The sequence below is a fragment of the Condylostylus longicornis genome, unplaced genomic scaffold, assembly GCF_029603195.1.
Source record: "Condylostylus longicornis isolate FDR11 unplaced genomic scaffold, ASM2960319v2 ptg000101l, whole genome shotgun sequence".
NCBI classification, from domain to species: Eukaryota; Metazoa; Arthropoda; class Insecta; order Diptera; family Dolichopodidae; genus Condylostylus; species Condylostylus longicornis.
The window spans coordinates 470,684-492,318 of NW_026578069.1; the positions used below are offsets into that span (position 1 = coordinate 470,684).

The 21,635-nt window shown below is 23.9% G+C and overlaps 1 protein-coding gene across 5 annotated transcripts in view; it reads left to right on the forward strand.

Annotated features, from left to right (window-relative positions):
• The window catches only part of LOC129614140 (E3 ubiquitin-protein ligase goliath), an 85,002-nt gene that overhangs the window by 44,490 nt on the left and 18,877 nt on the right, over positions 1 to 21,635 (forward strand). For 4 of the 5 annotated variants that reach the window (XM_055528550.1, XM_055528551.1, XM_055528549.1 and 1 more), the window contains one exon: positions 999 to 1,029. The exons of the other annotated variant lie outside the window; for it this stretch is intronic. The gene's annotated coding sequence lies outside the window, so the exon portion shown is untranslated. The remainder of the gene's footprint in view (positions 1 to 998; positions 1,030 to 21,635) is intronic. 5 annotated transcript variants of the gene reach the window in all.

Consider the following 21,635-nt stretch of genomic DNA (forward strand, 5'->3'; position numbering starts at 1 on the left):
CTCTACAGATAATATTATAATATTATTTGGTACAAAACACATAATATTCATATAATGTTTTAATATACATGACTATTTGGAAAACCCCTTTTTATTTAAATATATTATATCATATATTGCAACATGTTGTATTGCATGTTTCTGTTATACAATAATTATCATCTAATCAAAAAATAATATTAGTGATATAAGTTATAAATTCATTGAAACTTTGTTATTTTTCCTAATAAATTTATTATTAAAATGTAACGTAACTATTTTATTTTAATGCAAGGTATGGAATAATAATTAGTCTTATAAAACAAAAATTTTCTACTATGATCAAACAAATTGCCTAATAATGCGGTTGTTATCTAAATCTGATTTATTATAATTTTCAATCACAAATTCTACAGCAACAACAATATAATTCAGAATATACAAAATAATTGAAAGATTATTAAAAGAGTGGCTGATTATTATAAGAGTGACAGAGTGATCGGAACCCTTTGGAAATGCGGAAGTTTGAAGTATTTGATGTGAAAATTATAGTGGTATTAAATTGGCATCGACACTTATAGCTGTATCACACTGACATCGACTCTCTTAGTGAAAATTGGCACAATCTCTTTTTTAAATAATATTTAAACATAGATCCTATACTTACATGTATAGGAAAAGCCTAGTTATAATTAAATTCTAAAGTCATTATGTTGGTATCTAAGTAAATTCATACTGAATAAGTGAGAGTTTTCTTTTCCGTGTAATAAATAGAAATAATTACATAGAACTTTTTGAATTATTTAAATTTTTCTGCAATAATTATTTTGCATTACTGAAATTAGAACTTATGAATATTAAGTTGATAAAAAAGGTTATGTTAATTAATACAATTAAAATAGAATTGAAATATATTTAACAAAATTTAAACAAATTTTAACATTATACGAAACTATTATGTATACTTAATTTTACTTCAATTATATTTTAATATTTTAATTTAAATTTTTTATTTTCAGAAAAGGCCGCCTGGAAAAAATATCTTATATCGTAAGTATTATTTTGTTTTAAATTAATATTTAATTTAATAATTTCCATAAATACTGGCAGTAAAATCGTTTAATATATTAATGAGGCAAACAGTTTCATAATTACTATAAAAATGTTAGTATCTGTTTGGTTTGCCGTTGATTTAGTCGAAATTTCATCTTGTATAACTTACGTGTTATTTTATTACGCGAAAATACTCACAGTTGTCACTGATAATAATTAATAACTTGTTATTATTAGTAACATTTTGAACAAAAAATTGCAATTTTGTTGCATTCCAATCTTTCCAGATTAGAAATCATTTTTCCAATACCTCTAAAACAGCAATCCAATTCGTAAATTATAAATTTGCAATTTTCAGTCAAATTTCTTACTCAAAACATTCTTAAAACATATGACCGAAATTTTTTAAAAAGAAAAACAAAATAATAACAGGAATAATGAGAAATAGTTAAGTTTGAACACATACATATGTACAACATTAATAACAAACAAATATTTTACATTTAACATAATTGATAACAGTGCAGAAAACACATTTTTTTTTCTTGTTTTCTTCAAATCAAAATTTTTTGAAAATTGACATTTTACAAATTTACAAATTAATCTTGATTAAAAATTGTATAAAAATTAATGCGCTAACATAACCTAAATTTAAATTTAATTATTTGGGACTCACAATTTTACATGGGTTGTTTGATGTTCCAAAAACAAACCTTGAAAATGCGAAAACTTGAAATGTTATGAATATTTTTTTTTTTTGGTTTTTATAACCTTTATTATTACAATTCATTCCGTTAAACTAATGGCTTTTATTAAGCGTTACAATTATTAAACACGGTATAAAATTTGGGAAAAAAAAGCCGTCCAATAAAAATGAAATGCAATTTTTTTTATGTGATGAATTTTCGTTTTTATTTTTGGCTTCTTTTATTTTTGATTAATTTTTATAATTGGATGATGAAATAACACACAATTAGTAATGAACAGTAGGACTTTATGTTGAAAAGTAAAAAAAAAAATGAATTGATGAGAAAAAATTGTTTAAAACTCTTCTGGAGATTCAAATCAATTTGATATGGTTTCCTATATGGTTAAAAACACCTAAGTTGAGTTATTGAATGCATAGCAAAGAAGAAAATAACATTTTCTTGAATGTCAAATTTAATATTTTTGGCAATGAAGTTGGTATTTTGAAATTGTGATATATGAGAAAAGGAAATACATATGTATGTATGTACTTATATTACAAAATTCAATATCAAATTTAAAATAATAAAATAGTGGAATAAAACATCAATATTAATTATACCAAATTTATAATAGGCTGTAAATTTATAATTTCGTTTATAATTATGCGAAATAACACTACCATGCCACTTAACCATACAGTTCTCACACAACTTTAGAAATGATTTAATCATGTGCCAGAAAAGTGGCTCAAATTATATTGTTCGTATTTGACAAAATCATTCGAAATTGAGTTTAAGCCACTGTAACTTCGAACCTATTGCACTGTGAACATCGTCTTCATATAAAAGTTTTGTCTACTCTTAAGGACCTTAATGTAGATATTTAGTAAATTATTTTTTAATGATTAATTATTAACGCCAAACATATACAGATAAAATATATAAAAGCATAATTTCATACAGCATTATGAACTACATTAACGCAGACTTATTTACATAACTCAATTCCAAAACATTCGTTCAAAGCATAAAATTTTTAAAATCAACTTTTTTAACAATTCTGAAGGCAATCAGAATAAATTCATATTCTAAAATTCTGATTAGCTATTTTTGATTTTTATATAGAAACGTGATGAAAATATTTATGTGTAATATTATTGATGCATGCTTTTAATAGATTTACACATTGTAATATCACACATAAATTTCATATATATATGTAAATACATATACGCAAATGTATTATATAAAATTTCAATTCACCTACAGTATAAAAAAGAAAAATTAAACTTCCTTTATATTAAAGGTGTACAAAATCACAATACACTTAATTTACAACGTTTATATAAAATGAATCTTAATTTAAATTTATACCAAAAAGGAAAAAAAAAGGTTCTCATATCCACAACGTTTACGTTTTCATATACATAAATATATGAAATTTAATTGTCAGCCTAAAGATATTTATTTACCTAAAAAATATATCAAAAAATCTGTCGAAATCATGTTTTGAATTTAAGTATGTAAAAAAAATAGTATATGTATGTATGTATATAAGTATAAGCAAAAAATATTAAAATGAGCAAAAATAAACGCTTTTTTTATACTTACATTTTACATATTGTTCGTCAAGGTTGCTATTTTATATTTTCTACATTTATGGATTATAAGTGTGCTGCTACATTTATAGCATACTAAAATTGCAGCATTAAAAGTAAAAAAAAGTAAAATTTGATATGCCTATAACATTAAGATATTTTTTGAAAAATTTAATAAAATGAAATGTTGACTGTTAAATTGGTGAAGACATTTAAATTGAATAACTCAAATTTAGTTTAAGGAAATAAAAGTGCTTTTATAGTTTAGAAGTAGTAGAACATTAGCAAAATGTTCGACAATAGAAATCAAAAACGATGGATATATGTCGGATTAAATTAAGCATTTCAGACTTTATCTTATGAAATACAATTGAATCGGTAAATTGTTGTTTCGAAGTTATAATTTTATGACGCACAAAATAATTTATAATAGTAAATTAAATTACATTCATACTTCTGTAGAACATAAACAGAAATATGATTGTTTGATGTCATTCCGTAAATATTCGAAACGTTAATCGAAATTCATTCTGCAATTTATAATTTATAAAAAATTGTATTTATGATTAGAAAATTTATTTAAAATTCAATTTATGTTTGAGATTTAGAATACCTATACACAATATGTGCAAGATGACAATAAAACCGAATCGAAACGTGAATATGTTTTTAAAATTTTTAATGGAAATTTTTTTTTTATAATACTGATATTGGGCATAAAGTCAGTGATTTTATTAGCAATTAAATGAAAAGAAAAATTAATAAAAAAAAAAAAATTATGAATAAGGGAGAAATCTTCATTATAAAATTTATCACATTTACGGAAATGTAAATTACAGGATTCATTTAGAATCAGTCGTATAAGTATTCCTTATATTGGTGGAAGTAATTTGTCAAAAGGAAAATACAAGAAATTTTAATGTGTTCAATTAAAATTTAAATTAATAGAAATGCAGACAGGTGTACGTACATTCCATCTTTATGTACTTTAAAATTGAAAATTATTTTGTATATACTTATGTATTTATGTACAAAGTAAAAATTATTAAAGACCTTAATCTTAAGCAAACTAAGTCCAAAATATAGCAAAAAAATTTTGTAAATTTATTGGAAATTATGAAATTATTGGCATAAAAAATTGTTTTTAATTTAAAATGCCTCTCATTTATAGTGTGCATAAGTTACAAAATAGCATCTGATACCTTAATTTAAGGTATTCCAATAATATATCCAATTTAAATAAATTATAAATTTTAGCAATGCAAGAACTTAATAAGTCCACATTTAATTATTGGGTAAATTTATAGACTTATTAAATTAATTATTTTAATTCGCATAGCCTATAAAATTTCAGGAAAGTCTGAACATTTTTATAATTTCAAAAGGTTACATTTAAACAGTTTCTTTTCTTTTTGTTGCATAAATTAACTTTTTAAAACAGATTTGAATGCATTTATATAACTTAATTTTTATAAGCTATAATGAGGATGTTTATTTATGAAGAAATATGTGGCACTCATTGATTTTATGCAGCATTATTGTATTTGATATTTAAACCAAAGCAATGAAAAAATATCTTATATCTGTTATATGTTGCATTTTGCATCATAAATAAATTAAATGCTTTATTCTCCTACCGTCTACAGTTACGATGCTCACCCACAAAGCGTTCGATTTTCTTTGATTATGAAGTATGTATGTACTCGTATGTACGTATGTACGTATGCACATGTTATCAAGCTGGAAAATATAATTTTTACTAAAAATATCATAAATTTTTTACATGATTATTTATTGATTAATTTATTCTTCTTCTTTTTTTTAGAGTTATATTTATAATGGATATTACCCCCCTTAGAGGAAAAAAAACGAGAATTTCCTTTGTATATTATAAAATAAAATTGCATTTTTATAGAGTTTTTAATTACAGCATCCGGTCATTTGTTTGCTCTATTGATCTACTCCAATGATTCCAAACAAGAAAGAAACTATTTTTTTTTTTTCTAAATTATTATTTTTGGAATATAAACATTAAATACATATATTTTGGCCCCATATAAATTATAGAATTATTTTATATCATAAATAATAATTAAAAATTAGTTAGGAAACATATTCAAAAAATTAATATGATCACATACGGTTAATTTAATTGTATACATTCATATGTATATGTATGTATATTTGCATATTGTTCAATTCTAATGATGAGATGCATAATATTGGAATAAATTCATAATATTTTTGACGGGAAATCACAAAAATGCCATAACTGAAATAAAAATTTATTCATATACATATGTATGTACATTTTTGATAATGATGTTGATAAGTAAGTAGCATTTTCAACACTATAATTTTTTATTTTTCAATCAGATTTAAAAATTATAATGGTAGTTATGAATCAGTCCCATTGCTTTTATACATATACATACATAACAGAAGATTAATATTTTCTTTATTTCAGTTAAATTATAAAATGTTAATAAAATGCTTAAAACAAAACATATTTCATTTGCATATTTTTCATTTACATAGACTCTTATTTTATTACGACAAAAAAAAAACAACGCTTTTTGTTCTCTCTGTTAAGAAAACCTGCTTTCACGGTCGAATTCAGAATAAAGATGATAATTTATACATATATGTACATATGTATGTATGCTTACTTTATGAGCAACTAATTATAATTTTTATACAAAACGTTGATTTTTACAAAATTATCGTCGTAAGAAATTTATTTCAATATGTAGATTTATTCCTTTTTTGAAAAATTTTATACTCGTAATAAGCCAGCGATAGTGAACATTTTATGATCGGCGAGTAATTTTTTGTTGTTGTTATAAATGGGCATGTGTAAAAAAAAATGTAGTAATTTAAAAATAACAGTTTAGTTGGTTCTCATTGCTTTCGCTTCACCTAAATTAAAACACACCAATATTTTAGAGGATCGTAGTTTTACTAAACTTTTAATGTTGTTTTTGTTTTAGTGTTCAATTTAAAGTTAGGATTAGAATTTACTGTTTTATTGTCATATTTGGAAACATTGATTGGTTTGCTTCCTGTCCTCTTTTGCTTTTTCAGAGTATTTTATTTCCAGTTTCTACTTAATGGTAAATTATTATCTTCTGGCGTAATAAAACAAGTCATGTATGTACATATGTAGCAAAAACTGGAGGTCCGTATTGATAAATAGTATTTACGATATTTAAACTCTTGTTTCAAAACTGGTTATGATTCTGATACTAATTTCAAATTGGAGTATTTTTCATTCGAAAAAAATGTTTTTCACTTCTGCAATGAAATAATGTCTGGTTCCACAATGTGGATGCTAAAATAACTGTCAAAAAAAGAGCTTTCACTAATTCTTTATTATTACTGTAGTTTTTTTTTTGTTTTTTTTTTTTCTTTTAAATTTTTTATATTTTTTGTGTATTATGTTAAAAATATTCACGTGATTTATTTTACGTTATTTTAAAAGACTTTAAGACCAATAAAAACAAATAAAAGAAAAAAAGAACAACAAAGCAACATTGTTGCCAAATATTTTCAAAAATAAAAGTTATTTGATTTCCGGTTTTCTGATAAAATTGCGCTTTTTTTTTTTATTTTATACTCGTGATGTTTGTGCAACGTCAATATTTAAATTGTTTAATTGAAAATACTCATAATATGCATTTAACAAAATTATACACAATAACATTGCATTTTAAATCGTTGTCATAAAAATTGTGTTATCATTGGGTGAGGTTATTTTTATATTTTTATTTATTTAATACTATATTAACGGATATATATTTATATCCCTGTTACTTTGTTTGTACCATAAACAGAAGGTAAACAGCTTTGATTAAATATTATTAATACAATGTGCAATATTGAAGGTGTAAGCCAGTATCAGGATAAATAATGTAAGCTTTTATTGTTTAATTGTAATTATTTTGTTTAGAGAACTTTTGCATATACATATACTAATAAGTTTATATTGACAACTAACACTGTTAACGCTGGTAAATACAGACAAAGTAGAATTTTTAATAATTATGCATTACAATAAATAAAATGATTCAATTTTCTGAAAAGTTCGAAAAAATAATATTTCTTTTCCGCAGTTTTGAATTAACAACTTTTTATAACGAAGTGGAATTGGAAATAGCAAGTGCTAATAACATAAGATTGTCCTCTAATATAATTTTTTTCTCTATTATTTTGAAAATGGCTATTTCCATATTATCAGAATTGTACAAATTATGTGTCGAGTTTACATTAACTTGACATTAATTTTATGTTTAGTATGTTTCTAAAACCATACTTATTGACTTTCATTTTCTGCTCACAAATTAGAATTGTGAAGAATGATAGTTAATCTTTATTTACATCGATTACAAACAATTAAAGGGCTTTGACTCTTTGCATAAAAGTTAAATATAAAATTATGACATTATTATTAATATTTTATATTATTTATCAATAATAATGTAAAATACTTTTAAAAAAGTAAATCAATTTTTAACTCTGTTAAAAAAATTTTTAATAATTTTACTTGCATTTAATGCCACTTTTAAATTTAAAAATATCAAAGCTTAACCGCAAATTAATTGTACAACGGTAAGTGTGCATAAGTAATAGTTTTATTATTAACAAACCATAAGCATGTTATTTACATATATTTTATTTATGTATATTTTATTTGTATAAAATTGAGAAAAAATATTAAATAACTGTTATAATTATTAACATAATATAATAATGTATAGAATACTAATAGATAAACATAATATTATAATAGAAAATAAATAAAAGAGTAAGTATAGATAAAAAAAAATATATGAATTAATATTTACCGTTCGCTTCAGATATTTTGCATTTATTTAGTTCAGTTATTTTAGATATTATTTATAAATATGTATGAGAGTTTAAATATGTACATACATATATATATATTTCATTTGCTACAAAATAAGGCGAACTATTGGGCAGATATTTTAATCGGTTTGAATTTATAAATATCACCGATACTTCCACCGATAGGATCAACGATAGGAAGAAATGGTTCTAAGGTTTTTATATTTCCATATGCCGATAATTTTTGCTATACGGAACGTATAACAATTTCCAAGATATTTTTCCGGCACGTCATGGTTCCGAAGGAATAGTTTACATAAACGATATGTGCAGGTCGCGATGTACAAAATAATTTTAGAAGTTTATATAAGTCGGTAGTTCCGACTAAAAACCTAAAATTAATAAAATCATTATTAATATAAGCATTAATATGATTAATTCTGTTTAACCACAATGATTAACTATATGTGTCGTTGAAAATAAATATGTATATGTATGCATGTATACATACTGATATGAAGACTATTTTAACATTATAATCGGTATATTTATATTAATCGGATCACTGATGCGATGCATTTTGGTGCGGTCAACTGTTTATAGAAATTGTTTATTTTTTTTTCTTTTCTGTTAATATGTAGCGCTTATAATGCAATTTTATAAATGCTATATATGTATATAAATATTGCCGCAACTCGTTTAAAAGAAGACCAAAAAGATTTCAAGGTGTCATTTGTAATCCCGTATTTTATATTATATTTTTTTTTTTATTTGTTTCTTCATTAGCAACCATTCTATTGAGTCACGTTATTAAAAATATAATGTAGAAATAAATTGAAATAAAAGTAAAAGAAAGAAAATATAAAAATATTAATACTTAGTTGAAAATTTGCCTTTAAATTCATATATCTAGTTGGTAGAAATAAAAGAGTAGAACTGTATTGAAGATTTTGTAACTAAATTTACTATAGTATTATCTGTTAATTTATTAATATAGTTTTTTATTATAAGAGAGATTAAAGAAAATGTCTATGATGCAAAATTCAGAAATACACACACATGTACAAACGAATTTTATTTTAATTTGCATTTTTTTTTTTTTGGTTTTAGTTCACAAAACTTCGCTAAATTTTTATTTATACTAAATACTATTTTAATGTTGGAGAATCCAACTTAAATATTTTATTGTATTCAATTTTATTTTGTAGATATTTAGTTCTTTTAATTTGAAAACATTGTACATAGTATTGCGCATACTTACACATAAGTTTGTATGTTGGTATGATTTGAAAAATTATTATAGTATCCTTGGATGGTCTGGAACGTGATTTCCGTAAACATTATTTTATTTGTTTTAAATATAAATATTTTATTATATTGCGAATTTTTATTTCTTGAATTTTTTTTGGTTTTCTTTTTTTTCTTTTTATATATAAGTGTGTGACATAGGGGATTTAAATTTTGTTTATGACAATATTGTGTTGTGCATTATTTATTTTTCTGTTCTCTTAGAAGCAACTTGCTTATTATTTTTATTCAAAACACAAAAAATAATATGATCAAAAATTGAGCTCCTAGTTTCCCGAGTATTATATGTACATATATAGATAAATATGTACATAATATTATGTAAGAAGTAGAAGAAATGTGAAACTGTTATTTTCACATCAGTAATGTCCGTAAGCGTATATTAAATGCAAGTGTAGATTACTAAAGAATAATTTTAAGTAAATGTAAAAGTAGAAATCAGCTAAAATGTTCAGACGGAATCGAACTAAATCAGTAAAGCCTCCATAAGTAATTTTTTAGTTGTGTACAAAAAAAGTTCTTATCGTATTAAAAACCTTTAAATCAGTATCTATTACTGTTAAACTAGAGACAAAAGAATCGAAATAAATTTAATTTTTATTTTGACTAAGAGGTGCCGATTGTATAAATCTTAATTTCCCAGCTAAGCGAAATCTGCTTTTCTTATTGTATATTTTCTACTGCTATAATATTTACTATTATATTCTTATTGGAATTTGGAAGTATGTCAATGTACAACCAAAAACATTAAAAGTAATTATAATGTCTTTGGTACAACTAAATTTTTAACTTAAAAACTAAATATAATATCACGTTTTAATTTTAGTATTTCAATACAATAAAAGCGGATCTTATTTTGCTATAGATGGGCGTGTAATCAAAAATAAACTTAAGTATTCAAAAGTATTGTAAGCAACTTTTATATGATTTTCAAATAGTTCTACTAAATTATATAATTATATAAATATACAAATGTATATACATATGTATGTATACAATGTCGGAAATTAAATATTTTTTCACCTGTCGGAAACTTATTAAGAAATTTCAATATTTATTTTATTACATTTTTTATGTTTTTCTCATATTCTATTAAAATAAAATTTAAATTAATGTGATTTATTACACAAAAATATATGAATAAAGTAGATAGTATAATAATTATGCAAACTAATTTCGTTTCTATATAATTTTTTATTTGATTTAAAAACTCTTTTTAAACACTATCATTTACTTATAATAGAACAAAATTATTTCTTGGGAAAATTCATCGGCAACTACTTTGCGTTACTACCTTAAATTGTACTTGAATAAAATGTGGGATTTTAACATTTTAGACTTTAAAATGAGTATATTATGGAAGACTAATCTGAACCCAGAATATTTTTTTGGCACCTGTTCTTAATTACATACATTACATTCAACTAGTCATAATTATTCATACTTAAGATATTTTTTAATACAAATTGGACTTTAATACACATAAAACAAATCTTATGTCAACAGTTTTGACTTAAAAAAATCGCAATAATTTTTTCTTTCCAACTATGGAAATTTGAAATAAAATGTTTTGTGTTTTCTGGCGCCTAAAATATTCTAAATGGTTTTTCTATAAAAACTAATATGATAATTTGATTTATACCGGAAATTCAGAAATAATTCAAAATCAAATTTATAATAGATAAATTTGTACAATTTAGATTATCGTATTGACAAATATAGAAATGTAGGTTATAAAATCAAATTATTTTCGCACAAAAATAAAATTATTTTCATTTGTAAAAATAAAAGACAAAAAACGAAAACAGTTTTACAAGTTTATACTAGAGAAAGCATCACTGACCTTAATTTTTTTGTCTGGATTTATAACATGTTTTGACAAAAAGAAAAATATGCGCATATATGTATGTATGTATGTAATCTGTATAGGTTTTTCTAAAAATGGTTTATTATCAAATGAATGCTTTCTACATAAAAAAAAAAAATGTTTGCATCCAAATAAAATTACATTTAAATCAATACAATTTGAATACAAGAATTTATTTATTGATTTTAAATTAAGATTGACGACGTCATTAAAAATGAATTTTGATTATTGAATAAAATGAACATTAAATATCAAGTTTATCTAACAATCCAAATAAGTGATTCTTTTATTTGATTTGTGTAAAAAAAAATTCACATAGAAAATAATAATGTGAATATTTAGTTCATTAGATAATTAATGTATTCATAACTAGTTTCTTATTAAATTAATTATTGACTAAGGAAGCATTTTATTTGATAATGAATTCATGAATTTTCACTTTCGTGCAACAAATCTTTAGGAAGTAGTAATTTTTTGAATTATAAAACAAAGAATATTTTCTATAATTATCATATTATTTAGTTGTATTTAAATAACAAATTACGTAAAACAAATTAATTACATTGTAATTTGGAAAGCAAATTATTACACCTATAAGGATCCCGTTGTGCGAAATCTCAACAAGGACCAAACTTCTCAAGAATTTCAGTACCTATCTGCCAAAATAAAAATTCCACGAAATTCGAGACAACAGCGCATATTTCTGCAGGTACACGAGCCACTCTCATTTCTGTGCAATAGAGCCGAAGAGAAAATTCTTAGTTATTTCATCTTCATGTTAAAATCTAATTAAATAGTTTTAAATCAATAGCTTGAATCAGTTTGCAGTGTATATAAAACTTACCAGGAAAATCTCCAACAGTTTACTCGCATTTTTACGAGACGGAGTTGAATGGTAAAGTCTTATCTGTCTTTCTCAGCCTGTATAGGTCCAGTAGTTCTTCTATTCAAGTAGTTCTACCTGCATATTCTGCTCAAACAGTATTCGAACCTTCATGTAGGATAATATAATTAAGTAGGCTTTAATACACAATTAATTGTATAACCATTTGTAAAAAAGGCTAAAACCATAACTTAAATGCATCCCCTCTAAATATTGCAAATTGAAGAATCGTTTATGTACAGGAATCCGCAATATAAAGATCATATTCTTCCTACTTAAATCCAGAGCCTGTAGAATAATCTATTTTAAATTTAATTTCATTCGATATGTCGAAAAAAATTACAATTTGTTTTATTATCTTATAGTTCATAAAAATTGCAACATTTCATCGTGCATTCTCCAGTTTATTTTTTTTTTTCAGATACACTGTCTACATACTAAGAGGATGCTTAAAATTATAACAAAATATTTTGTAATAAAAATGTTGGAAGTCAATGTTAACCTCAATTATTTTGAAAAGGAAAAGAAAAAAAAAATGTTTTTTTTTTTTTGTTTCCAGAAAAAATAATTCGTATTCTACATTCCAAAATAATGTAATTTCTCAAATTCTTACCACAAAAATAAAATTAAAAATATTTGGAATAAAAATTGCTTGTAGTTTTAGTATTTTTTTTTTTGTTCTCGCTTGTTTATTTGCGGCTATTAAAAGCTATAAAAAATTGTAAACAAAAATAAAATATTTTTACTTTTATTTTTAGAAAAATTTTAAATTAAACTCACAATCAACTTACAGAATTCCCCATCAGAAACATTTTTCTCTTCGTTTGCTATTCTCTTTTATATAAACTAAACTCTTTTGTATGAATTTCTTATTTATTTCATGTAGAGATAAATAAGCATACATACATTTTTCTATTTGTACCAGTACGAACGTATGTTCGAAAGTAACTGTAAATTTCCCACTCCGTTTGTAACGCTATGAAATAAAGGTTATAAGATATCTATATATACCTATTTAAGAGCCCCAAATAAACAAGCGAGAACAAAAAATAATACTAAAGCTATAAGCAGACCCAAGTATCTACATATATATATATCTATTTTTTGATCACTGTCCGTTCTTCCCAGTGATAGCACCAAAACTTAATGAGTTAAGCTTACCAAATTTTCACATTGATTTATTTTATTATAAGTAGTAAATTCCAGAAACTTATTTGAACTGGATGTAATCAAGGTAATGATTGAAGTAGCTGCCATACAACTTCATCAATTTCTGAGACATAGCCTAATAACTTTTATTAGGCTTTGTCTCAGCAATTGATGAATATTGAAAACCCGCATACTAACAAATATATTATCAAGCTTCTTATGAATGACAAAAGTCATTGGAATTGGATGACTCGTTGTGTCAGCTACCATACAACTTCAAAACTTATTTGGTTATATACTATAGAAGCTGTTGACTCTGTACTGAACTTTTGTGCAAATTATGCGAATTTGGTGATTTGGCTATTATTTTCAATAAAAATCATTAAGCTTATGGGTTCATGTGAAAAATACCATATAAAAGCACTATACATTGTGTAAAAAACAAAAGAACATATGAAGCAGTGTCGCATTTTAATTCTTAAAGTAATTCTTTCCTACGGGTATCATATAGTTCACATGTTCAAATATCTAGCTATTCCTGTTTTTACATATTTTTAATAATTTGTAATAAATTTTTATTTTTATTTCGCTATTTTGTTAATGTCTTTCAGAAGGAAAGCGTTTTTATATGTACATACATATGTCACATTATATTGTATAAAGGATGAATGAAACCGGGTTAAAAATAATTAACAGTCAGTTAATGAGCTTAAATTCGGTATGACTCAACAAAAGAATATTCAGATATTTCCGGTAACATTTTAATTCCTTTTAATGTAATATTGTACATTTGTGAATTCTTGCTTGTGTATACTTAATTGTGTATGCCTTGAAAGAATACTCATCTCGATAGACTGTTGATTGTTTAACGATTAACTTCACTTCAATATTTTAATAGCACAGTTTTCAATTACTTAATTTAAGTATATCTATGCAATATCATTAGGGTGTTGCGAAAATCTAATATAAATCAAATACTTTTGCGAATAATCTCATATTATGCTTTTTAACCACGGTATCTATTAACCCTCAATAATACAACATTAAATTACTGTTAAAATATGTAAAGGTCTTTAAATCATTTAAGTTTAAATCGCCTGCGGTATATTGGAAATTGAGTGTCATATAAAAATTTCTATTTATTTTACAAATTTATGTAGAACGTACATAACTAACAATCGACACATCAACTTAATATTAATTAAATACGGAAAGCGTAATAATTAAAATTAAATTTTATTTTATTGAAAATATTTCCATATTTATGCAAAAAATGACATAAACATTTCAGCATCTTATAGAAAAATACTAATATAATTGCAATTATCAAAATAATCATAAGCTAATTGGCATCCTGCTGTGAATTATTTAATAATTATCACCTCGTTGTACCATGAATATTATTTTTTTATGTAATCTTAACCTTTAAGCTAAATACAAATAAAAAAAATATTGTATAAGTTCGTACAAGATCAAGATGCTTAAATAAAAAACAATTTCGATGTTAAAATATTTTTAATCTGCTTTTACTTTTAATCTATTCAAATACTTTCATATTCGGGTGTCATACTCGTATTTAAATTTAAAAAAACAGAACCCTTGAAATAATAATTTTGTCTTCGTTTGAATTACAACAAAGATCTGTTGTCATATTTTTTTATCCCCATTAGATTAAAATGATGATTAGACCAACTTAATGGTAAAAGACACACGGAATAATATTGGAAAATAAAATAAATACTTTTTAATAAAATTCATTATACAGTTTTCAGCTAAACGAATAAATTCCATATAGAAATAACAAATTGCACAACTATAAACTGAAATGTTAAAAAAGAAGAAAACTGTGATATAAATACTACAGAACAGACAAAGGGAAGCCGAGAATTTTGTATAAAAATAAATGTCTAAAAGAAAAAAAAAACTCATAAACAAAATTTAAGAGGAGTGCTGACAAAGTAAAATTATATGATGTGCCCTATCTTTCCCATAATGATCTTAAATGAAATGCCTGGACTTAAATTTATTTCACTTCAAATTCAACTACAAATTTCAAAAACATTAAATTGAAAAATTAATTATGTTTTAATTTTAACGACAAAAGAATGATCCCTCAGATATTTTAACTAAACTATAAAATTATTTTATACATATGCATAATAGACAGAATAACGAAAAAATAATGAACAGAGAGAGTTGAGCAAGTCAATTATGTGATATCCTACTTGACAAAAAATTTGTAAATTATAATGTGAAACATATTTTAGGGACTTATATAACACTAAGACCAAGAATGAGTTATCTTACATTCGACCATTTTTTTATTTTAATTAGAATTTTGTAATTGAAATTTAGATTGCCGGCATCGTACTAAAACACCATTCAAACTTTTCTTGCTCTATAAAAAATTTATCAATATTTTTCATAGATTTAGGATTTAAAAGATAGCTTAAACCCACATTTTGAGGGAAATGGATTAATAAGATAAGCAAAAGTAGATGATGGAAGGGAATATTTGAGACCTCTTCATGATTTCGAAATTATATGATGAATTAAACTATGAACTCAAAACGCAATAAAAAAGGAACCATGACATGAATCTCAAAGTTTAACAATTCTTCTTAAAATCGCTTCAATTTCGTCATACTACCATATTTATTAACTATATGTACATACATAGGCATTAAAAATAAAATATATGTAATTTCAGAATTCCATGGCAAGAACACGAACTTTTGGGAGCCAATCTATTTTTAAATTTTTTTTTTTGTTTTTTATACCATTGCCGAGCCACTTACATACATTATATAGGTTTACACAATATATGTATCTGGTTTTTAAAACATATGTAAATAAGTACTTGAGTATGAACATGTCAACATGACAAAATATTATAAAAGAATATTATGACAAGAGCACACACACACTTGTCATTCTTTATATTTCGTACCAATTTTTCTCATTTGGTGACTGTAGATTGCCTGTTCAATTATGTATACATACATACATACATATATGTATTCATCTGCGCTTAATTTTAATAATAATTTTAATATTTTGTTCACAAATCGAAAGAGATTAATTTATAAGACATTATTATTACCGGTATTTTAGCTCAAGGGACATAAATTTAATACATTTATGTGTGTATATATGCATACATGCTTATATAAGAAAAAAAAATCGCGTTGGTGCAGCTTTAATGCGACCACATTTAAAGAAAGTGTAGTAAAAAAAAAGCAAGTATAAGAAAAAAAGCAAAAACAAACGGCTCATTGCGATGCAATTAATTTCTACTGAACAAAAAATACTTTAATGTATTATTTTGTTTTTAAAATGTAATGAAAATATTAAAAATGTGTTAATAATAAAAAAAATTTATTAAAGAGTCATATCATATGAATTTCTATAGTAATGCTTAAATATATACATTATAGCATTTAGTTTAAGATAATAATAGGTTCCGCTAAAATTATACCATGCCATTGAATGTCTCATTGCCTTTAGATATAATCAAAGTGGCGTAAAAGAGAAAAATATTCATCTAAATAAAAGGAATTAAAAAAAAATATATATATATCGAAATGTAGTTCTAAAATTAAATTTATGTATTGGTAGTATGAGTACTTATTGGCAGACTGTTACTGTATATATAAAAAATTCGCATATACTAAGTGAACAATAATATAGCTGATAATTCTCTAATTGAGCATCAATAAAAATTGCATGTACTCGTAACATTTGCGCACAAAATTCTTAAACATTGTAATTACTTTTGCATATTATATCGTAAAACTATACCCAAAATATCAATATGTACTCGTAAGTAATTAATTTCTTAAATCAAACATTTTTGCTTTGATATACGTAACGTACGGTTTGTTTTACTAAATAGCAATATCACCCAAACACTATCTGATGTGATGATCAATTCTTAATCATATCTAATCGTCTGATGTGATGATCAATTCTTAATCGTGCCCTTTTCTTTTTAAGTTTGTATAGTATTTTTACCTAAAAAATTAAATTAGGTAAACGAATTTGAATTTGAAGTATTTCAAACTGATTACTGGCAAATATTTGCTAATCTAATGTCAAAATTTTGTTTCGTGTTTCCCAATATTACCTCTTTACAACATAATTTATAATTAAATTAAACAACATTAATTACACAAATAAATTTTGTTTCATATTTTCAAATTTTCTTCAATTAAATAATATAAAAAGCATTTTAAATAAGATATAAGAGCATAAATGTATGCATCACATATGTTACAGGTAACTGTAATTCTAGCATTAATTTAAACTATGCACATATTGTGTATGTTACAAAAATTTTATAGAACTTACCGCAGTAATTAAGCTTCTCATATTATAATATAGTTAATGTAATTATCAAACGTTATTTTGCTCCTTTTTATATATATTTTACCTTTTTATAAAGTATTTACCTAATGCCGGTACTATTTGAAGTGTTTTAAATAGCAAAAAAACAGAAAGGTAAACAAAAGCAACAAGAAATACGAAAAAAAAACAATTAGAAATAACAAACTGTTCAAATTCCCACGGTATTAAATTACACGTTTTTTTTTTATACGAACTTAAGCATATCTATTTAATAATGTAGTTAGTTGAAGTCTGTATTAAGATTACCTTTAAATTCATGTACATATGAACTATTTATGTATGTATGAGTATTTACTGCAAAGTACTTTTACATGTTATTAAAGTGAAAAAGTCATTGAAATAAATTTTCTATATCAATAAAATTTTTGCTTTTTTTTAATTTGCTATATAAGTATAGGTACTTTTAAATTAGTAGATTAAGAATCGATGTAAGTAGTCTTTATTACAAAAATTAACAACAAAATTTAAAATTATTTTTATTAATTCTTTGAAAAATAAACAAAATTGTAAACGTTTTAGAGTCTAAACATTTCTGAGAGTGATTCTCTATTATTAGATTTTTACAAATATATATATACCTACATAATCTATGTATTTACACATTTATGTACATAAATTTATATGTACATAGTACTTATATCTACTATATACATTATCAAGGGAAATCTATGGGGTTATGAACTTTTCTAATCTATTTTTGAATTTTGGCGTGAGGTATTTCTAAAATGAGATTTTCTTTCGAAAATAAATTTTATTTAGAAAAATAAAATATGCATTTAAAAACGTGATTTTTAATAATTATTTATAAATTGCTGTAATATAATTGTTATATTGATTTAAAATGAAATCATGGAAATAATAGTTCTTAGAATATGGTAATAAAATTGATATTTAGTTTATAATATTATATTAAATCGAGCCTTTCATACATGTGTCATGCATAAGTGTTTTCAAAATTTTTTTTAATAAAAGTTCATCGACATCGTTCTCTAGTTTTAGAGTACTTAAAGTGCTAATAATTTTAATGGAAAGATATACGAATTCTATTGATCTCTATGAATTTGATTCCTCTGTTACCTATATAATATTATGTTAAACTGATGATGGTATACAAGTAATCAATTTGAAGAAAAACGGCAACATTGTAGCATAAAATCTCTAATGGAATATCATGCAATAGACGAGTTCTGAAATTCGATTAAAAGAATTTTAAGGCATAAAAAAATTTGAGTTTGTATATACATACATACATATTTTTCCTCATTTCAATTCAGCAATTTTCGAAATTTCGTTGGGATACAAGCGATCTTGGCATATATAATGTATATCCCAATTTTTTCAAGCAACGCATGCGTAATAGATGACAATTGCAATAATTATTTAATTTTTACAATACATAAAATTTCTAAATACAGAATTTTTTTCAATGATTTTTAATAATATTATGTTTTCTTTGTTTACAAATTATAAATTTAATTATACATTTAGATTAATTCATTAGTATGTCTAAAAATTGCTGTAAATTGCATATTAATTAACTTGCATACAATTAATATATTTTTATTACAATTATAATTTATGACAATTTTTTATATTTAATTATTAGTAGAACATTTTTATAATATTATTTATTAATGAGCATGTTGCAAATTAATAACCTATAAAATTTTTCTATTAAAGCAAAATTGTTCTATATGTATATCATAATAAATTTTAAATAAAGTAAGTAACTTATAGTTTCATATGCTTAAGCACATTTTAAATTAAAGTCTATAATGTACTATAACTAATAAAATATTTAAAAAGATTTTTATTGACCGCATGGCATACAAATAAGGGAGTTGGTACCAAATGTGATGGTACCAAATTCTAAGTGACAAATTTTCGGTGGGAACGCATTTCTCCATAATAGAAAAGCGCAAATAAACTACTTTAGACTCTGTCTGTCTGGCGGTCTGTGTGAGCACGCGTGTATCTCAAGTTCAACTGACCCGATTTTCATGAAATTTTAAATGTGAGTTTATTTTGGCTATGTTACGGGTTAACTAGCTTTTGGTGTATGTATATCAGGACTCGGTAATTGAACCCCTTTGCCGGCCGATTTTACATTTCAACCAATTTTCAATTGAAATTAATATTTAAATGCGGGGTGTTTAAACAACGAAAATTTTTGGAAAGATCAGGGATCAGAAACCGAACTAGGAACCGATTTTACGTTTTATACAATATGTAGGGAATTGATGGAATTTGTTGAAACTTAATATTTGAATTCTAGTTATTACCGAAACTAACTGGCAAACTTTTTACAGAATTCGAATGGTAAATTTACATTTTAATGGGGAAGATTAAATAAAAGCTTACTTGTGTCCTTAAAATTGTAAAGAAGTGTTAAAAACGCATTTTTATAATCTTTTTACATTTATAACACAAAATGTTAAAGTCAAAGAAAAATCCTCCAAATCAATACCAGCTTAGAAACAATTCTATTATAAATTACCCTAGTTACCTAATCGTTTTTTATTTCAACAGAATTTTTACATTGGTTTTAAATCAAGTATAAGTTAATCGTAGTTTAAGTACATATTCTAGCGAAAATTCTTTATTCGAGTATATTTTTATATTGTATTACTAATCCAACAGATTATCATATAGTTCATATTCACCGTGTAAACATTTTAGAATTATAATGTTCATAATGCTTCCATAAGTTGTTGTTAAACTGATAAATTACAAAATTCTAACAAATCTCAATTATTGTAATTTTTAATAAGTGATAATAATAAACAATAAATAAATTTCAAACATTGCATTATAGATCACGTTTATTACCAAAACGAAGGTGATTTCTAAATTTTCTTTATGGTGGAATAATTGATTGAAAGCATGCAAGATGAAGTTCAGTGTTAAAGCGAACGAACATATTCCGTATACGTTTCTGTATACTTTTACTTTTCCGTATATATGTACCTACTCTGTGGCATTAGAAATTTCGAGTTTCTAATCATTTTAATAATTTGTTCAATGTTATTACTTATTAAGAAAAACTTAAATAAAAGTGAGTCAATGTACCTCATTCAATATTCTTTTTTGTGTATGTAAATATATACATATATTTATAACATATGTTTAAAATCATACCTCACAGATCGGACTTACCAAAAATATAATATAATAATTTATATTTTTCATTAACTTTTGTTTCAAGCGAAAATATTCAATTCATAAAAGACAATAATATTGCAACAGGTACGGGAATATTGCAATAAAATACACAATGTATTCAATAATAACCTAATCGTCTACAAACTGTGCGCATTTAACACTGATATCATGGTACAGGCAAATAATTTTGTTTTGTCATAAAATTTGATTATAAATTTTTAGGTATTACTTATATGCACGATATTTTGTTTATTTTTGATTTAGCATATTATTTGAAACTACTGAAAATTTTAGACAGAATTGTTGAATTACATTTATTTATGATTGTAAATGAAGGTATCAAAAGAATTAATAAAGGAATGAAATTCTCATGAAAAACTAAATTTTTAGAAAAAGTCAACATCTGGTTTCAATTAAATTTTAAATGTCGCAATATTTTGAATGAAAATTCGAATTCAAGTCATAGACCGTATAATAGCTAAGTATATGCCTCCTGCTTAATAGCTTCTGTCTTCAACATAAAATAACTTATTATTGCATACAAATGTTACAAAAATAAAGTGACTTTTCTCAATATTGAATTCTCTGTAACTTATTGTAACTTATATGTATTAAAAAATAGATTTTTTATCGAAATGTAGCCGTAAGCGAACTCAAATTCATTTAAACTCAGAAATATTTTCTTAACTTTAAAA